This window comes from Suricata suricatta, chromosome 6, assembly GCF_006229205.1.
Source record: "Suricata suricatta isolate VVHF042 chromosome 6, meerkat_22Aug2017_6uvM2_HiC, whole genome shotgun sequence".
Taxonomy (NCBI): domain Eukaryota; kingdom Metazoa; phylum Chordata; class Mammalia; order Carnivora; family Herpestidae; genus Suricata; species Suricata suricatta.
In genome coordinates, this window is record NC_043705.1 from 140,632,851 (window position 1) to 140,638,991 (window position 6,141).

General features: G+C 47.0%; 1 long non-coding RNA gene across 1 annotated transcript in view; it reads left to right on the top strand.

Annotated features, from left to right (window-relative positions):
* Positions 1–1,240: 1,240 nt before the first annotated feature.
* Positions 1,241–6,141, top strand: part of LOC115293294 — a 13,315-nt gene continuing 8,414 nt past the window's right edge. Inside the window, exon 1 of the long non-coding RNA XR_003909475.1 lies at positions 1,241–1,319. This is a non-coding gene — a long non-coding RNA (uncharacterized LOC115293294). The remainder of the gene's footprint in view (positions 1,320–6,141) is intronic.

A 6,141-nucleotide genomic window follows, 5' to 3' on the forward strand; every position in this document is an offset into this window, starting at 1 on the left:
TAATATAGAAACATCAGGCAGTCAGAAAGATTACTTTTAAAAACTGTATTGTTCAGAGATTACTAGATCTCTTCTGTAGAGCCAACCAGTTGAACAAAATTATAGTCTTGAGAAAGAGGTTAAAACTGGATTTTATTACAATTCTTTCAAAGAATCAGTTATCACCAACTGACTCTCCTGAACTCCCAGTGTGTTCTGAGCTGATGGCAGGAAGCTGGGGTTCAAGAAGCATCTTGGCAGCAAGAAGAGGGTTTATCAGAGCAGTGAGAAGGACGAGGCTGGGTATCCAGCACCAGTGGGATCCCTGGGGCCAAGGGGAGCAAAGACAGAGGGTGCCCTTGGGGCTGGTTGGGTATGGTCTGCCGCATGACTCAGTTTCCCCTAGATACATAGCTTTCATTCTTACAGACACAAGTTTACCTGGGCCGCTGCCTTGGTCTCAGGCAAGATACTGGAATCCAGTAAGAGTGTATTTACGAAAACAGGTGGTGGGCTGGACTTGGTACACAAGCCAGTTTGCTACCCCTGGATAAAACACAAACCCTTCCATCTGCTATGAAGGACTCTTCTTCCGTTGGCTTCAGCCCAGGTACCCAGTTCCATATCCTGCTGTAGCACGCAGGTCCTGCCCGCTCCATGTGTGTGCTCCTGATCTGTCTCTACCCCCTTGTCCCTTTCTCCCTCCCTCTGTGACCAAGCTGCCGCCTCCTTTCTGTACAAGCCATCCCAAGCCTCGTTCAGAATTAAGAAGTAGAACAAAGCTCACAATGCGCTGTTTCAAGTGCTCAGATGGGAAAGTAGCCTTTTTGTTCATCCTTCCAACTTCCGAAGGGCATACTTTGTCTTATCAAAGGGGTGGGAGCTGGCGGTCTCGGGAGGGACAGTTCCAAGAAGGGCTGTCTGGTGGGCAAGATAGTCCCAGCATGGCACCCTGTCTCGGGTCCCACCGCTGGAGCCACATGCGTTACTGACCTGGTTCAAGAAGCCATTCCACACGCTCCATTCCACAGAAAGGAAAATCAATAAGTAATTTCTTTCCCCCGTGCAGCTCCATGGGTGACAAGGACAACATGCACCCACCCGCAACCATGAGGAAGTGTACCCAGAGTGCAAGACAGTACAGTGCCGGCTTTAAATGAAAATCAAGACAAATGGTGGAGGCAGAGGAGGCCAGAACAGATGGATGCTGACGTGCAGGGAGCCATTTTTCATAGGCATTTAATTTCAGTTCACCGGGGCACTCTGCGCCACGGTGTGTGTTGTTAGGGCTATAATTCCATTTACAGATGGACAGCATGGAATATTTTTCAGGGTGAAGGGTGAGTCTCGAATCTCTTGTATCTGAATCTATTCCGTGGCCTCCTCATCTCTCCCAGTTTGGAGAGTACCCTACAGAAATTGCAAGTAAGTGATGGACTGTGAGTGCAGACGGAAGAAAATTCCTCCTGTGCTTTCCAAGTGAAGCCCGCCGCAACTGCAATCTATCATTTCTTGCTTCCAGAGCGTTGCCACCGAAATGGAGCTGATTCAGCGCAGTTGGAGGAAACAGTAGCAACATCACGTTAAAGTAGCTTTGTGGTTTTGTGGCTGATATATGCTTATTTCTTTGGGGCTTTCTCAGATAAGTATTGTAGACAAAGCTCTTTATTCTCTTCTTTCAATGGCTGGAAAACTCTTCAGTCCCAAATTGTTTCTTAATGCCTTGGCGAGAGGTTATTCCAGATACAGAGCGGGGGTCAGGAGCCCCCAAAACACTCCCCTACCCCCTGTGGCTGAAAATGCCCGTGTAACTTTCGACTCCCCCCAAACTTAACTGCAAATAGCCTACTGTTGACCGGAAGCTTCACCAATAACAGTAATAGTCAATGAACACATATTTTGTATGCTTTCTGTATTATAAACTGAGTCAGCTAGAGAAAAGAAAATGGTATTAAGCAAATCATAAGGAAGAAAAAATACTCTTGCAGTCCTGTTCTGTAGTTACTGGAAAAAATCCACTCACAAGTAGACCTGGGCAGTTCAAACTCATATTGTTTAAGAGGCAACTGTTGTGACACTAGGAAGCATTGTTTTTCTAGGCAAGGTAGCAAACTTGTTTTCTTTTTACTTTCCTTTTGCAGTAGGTGGTGACATGCAGATGTAACAATATTGCCAATTATATCAAGATGATGAAGCAACGGAAAGGCTCTAGAAACAACCCTTGATCCATTAATAGAATTAATGGTCCTATTATGTCATCTAACAAGTTTTATTTTCCTCTGTGTGCTGAGAAGCATGAAATTATCATGTAAATATGTCACATCTGTGTAAACAATTCGCAAGGTGCTCTCCAAATTCGAATTTAAACTGTCATTTCTTTTTCTTTGTTAACTGTTATATTCCCTGAAGTTTTTCTCACCTCACATGAGAACGACATAGTGATTTTTCACTAACCCTCATGCTTAGATGTCAGGAATCTGTGTGTTTCAAAGGATCTGGAGAAAATGCCTGCCAATACCATTTGGAATTCACATTCCGTGAGCAAGGACAGCCGGCAAGAGGCTAGTATGAATATCTTTTAGCATTCCTAGCTGGCTCCATCGCCCTTTGAAAGGTCATTTAATTTCCCTTTTTGCATTTGCCAAGTTTGTTTTTATGTCTTCATGCTTGTGTGATGCAGTCTTTTAGCTTCTGGGTTATTCTCTGTGGACTCTGCATTTGATAGCTCTGCGTGCAGAGGCTGGCAGTGACAGAAAGTGATCCCTAGTATCATGGCCATCCTGATTCCTCAAGCAACCTCTTAATTCTGGTGCTTACCACCAAATCTTACATGCTGGAGGTTGAAACTTAATGGGATTCCATAATTTGGCTATTGTCGAAAGCCTAAGTGTCCATCAACTGATGAATGGATAAAGAAGATGTGGTTTATATACACAATGGAACACTACTTGGCAGTGAGAAAGAATGAAATTATGCCATTTGCAGCAATGTGGATGGAACTAGAAGGCATTATGTTGAGTGAAATAAGTCAGGCAGAGAAGGACAGATAATCATGTTTTCACTCAAAGGTGGATCTTGAGAAACTCAGCAGAAGACCATGGGGGAAGAGACGGGGAAAAATTAGTTACAGAGAGGGAGGGAGGCAAACCATATGAGACTCTTAACTACAGAGAACAAACTGAGGGTGGATGGGGGAGGTGAGGGGGAGGGGGAAATGGGGGATGGTCACTGAGGAGGGCACTTGTTGGGATGAGCATTGGGTGTTGTATGTAAGTGATGAACCATGGGAATCTAGCCCCAGAGCCAAGAGCACATTGTACACACTGTATGTTAGCCAATTTGACAACAAATTATATTGAAAAAAAGAAAAACTTAATGGGATTCCTTTTTAGAGAAATGCAGTTTCTGGCCATTGTGTGTTTGGTGTGGGTATTTGCTGTAGTACACATTTCACACACACACACACACACACACACACACACACACACACACACACACCCTGTCACTGGGAACTTGTATTAATTAGTAATGCAAACCCAAGCTATTCCAAAGAGAATGGAGTACATTCCAAACCTTCTAGACACTTTAAGGATACGTTTTACATCATTTCATTAAATTCCAGCCTGCCCACTCAGGGCTGTAGTTTTGTGAGCTGGACAGTTATTTCTAAGGTACCTCTTGTTCTGCATTCAAATTGTCTTAAGTAAGTGTGCTATTTATGGTTTTGCTCAGTAGAATGATCGGTCTTGCTAGGACGCCATTCCATCGGGCCCTTGTATTCAGCACCAAGCTAATGGCAAATCAAGCTTTAACATCTCAAGGAGGCGAGGGCTGGGAAATATTTTCTCCTGCCCCCCTAGGGTTTGGGCAGAACAAGATCATTGTAGCCCTCTCCTCCACGCTGCATTATTAAAGAGACAGTTGTTAGTAGAGGCTTTATAAGAGTGTGAATGGTGCCAGCGTGCATGCGGTGGGGGAGGAGGGCCGAAGGGACACGCCAGGCTCAGGTACAAAGACTGACCACGGCATGAAGTTGCTAAGATTTGCAGTGTCCTATCTCAACAGCCGTGTCTAATGAGGACGCGGCTGGGATTCCGCTTCTGTAAACGCTGGACATTTGGATATTTGCTTACTCTCCTTCAGCGTGATTTAAAACTCCTAGAAATGATCCCGCTGCTTACTGGCTGTTCACGGGCAGTGGTTTCCAGGTGACTGTGGCCAGCAGTTCGATAAAATGGCCTGTGTTAAACATCTATTTTACATTGTGGGTAATGAGACCCGTCCAGATAACTGATGTGTACCTTTGACTCCGGCTGCCCTGAACCTAGAGCTTGTCGGGGCTGGTCCGTGTCGGTGAGCTGCTGGTGGCTTCTCCCTCGGGGCTTTTTTCGCCCCCGTGGGCACCCCTGGTGGAACCCTGCAGCCCAGGGCACGCTCACTGAGGACCCGCGGTGGAATGTCGCCACAGCTTCCAATGAAAGCGGGTTCCTTGGAATTGGCTGCTTGGAATTGCTGCATCCCAGACTGACCCGCTGCTGACAGAACGATCCAAGCATGGAGTGATCCCGGAGGCCACCAGGACGGATGACATTTGTTCTTACGACAGATTGTCAGGGAAATGAAAGACCCTGGTGCGGTGTCATTTTCCATCACCTTTGGAACACTTACAAATACGCCCCAGGCAGGCGTCTCGGGAGCCGTATGAGAAATCGCAGGTGCACACTGACAGCATGCGACCGTCCTGCGGAGCCCGGGTCCTCAGGGTCGAGGCAGGTGCAGAGTGTGGCTCCCCTCGCCCCCTCGGAGGGCAGACGGGCTTCGGGGAGACGAGCTCTCAGAGAAATGCCTCGCCCGGCTTGAAGTCGCAAAGAGGAATTAATGCCCGTTTCCTCTTCCTGAATCTCACAGTGCTCATTCAGTCACTGTCCAGTTACTGCTGCAGGAACAACAGTGAGTGACAGGGACACGAGCACACTATTTTTCCCAGAACCAACCAGAGAATTTTTTTTAAATGTAAGATCATCTGTTCTCTGCTAGGGCCTCTGGAAACGAACGGCGGTGCATTTAGGTGTACGGTTTATTTATCATTATTTTGTCTCAGCAGGTGCTGACTGAATCTCCACTCTGTACCAGGTTCTATTCTAGGTACTGAGACCAGAGCCTTGAACACAGGGGCCGGTGGAGGGCCTAGCCTCACTCCGCTAACATTCTAGAGGGGAGAGAGGCGGTAAAGAAGTGAAACAGTAGAATCACCTTTAGCTTAGACATCGAGAGGCAAAGGCAAAGGAGGAGTCACTGACAGTGAGGAGCCCCCCCAGTGGAGGAGGTCAGGGCCCGGCTCCCTACAGACAGGTGAGCCCTCCTGAGCGTCCTGAGGGGGAGGAAGCGTGGCAGGTGCCCCGAGGAGGTGCATGCTTGGCTTCTGAGCTCCCTATTCTCAAATCCCAATCGGTAGTGAGTGGATCTCCTCTTTGTCAGCTCTCAGGAAGCCTTTGGAGAACATGCACCCGAAGTTTCTAATCTTGACTTTTATGCTCCTTGTCCTGCGTGTACACAAGGTTGGAAAGGTCTTGGGGGAAATTTTGTCTTAGTTTCTTTTAAAATCAAAGAAAGCATCTTGTCAAATGATCCTGGTCTGTGGTCCCAGAGGTGACTTACATTGGGTGGGAGGGGATAAGCCCAGGACCTTCCTGGGTCATTCTTCTTCTATTAAATTGGGCAGTTGTTTGATAGGGATTTTAGGACCCCAAGAGTTGTGTGCACCTCCCCACGTGAGCCCTGTGCGTCTCCTCACATGAGCTCACGTGTGTTGTCTCCTTGTGAACCATGTGTAGTTTCCATGTGTGCCTGCACACACTCTCCACGTAAGCTTCTGGACGTTGTCTTGCAATTTCATGTGCACTGCTCCCTATGTCTGTGGGTGCCTACAGGCCCTATCTCCAGTTCAGCGCATGTGGACTCCCCTCTTATGGGATTATGGCATTTTCCTCCTGCAGCCCTATGCATATTCTTACCTTACAAAGCTTGAAGGTCTATAACTGTGATTGTTGGGGTCCCAAGGCCTGCGGGGGAGCCCCTGATGTGCACTTCCTTTAATGGTCCTTCTCTAGGACTTTCTTTTTTTTTTTTTTTTTTTTTTTTCCATAATATTTTATTGTCAAA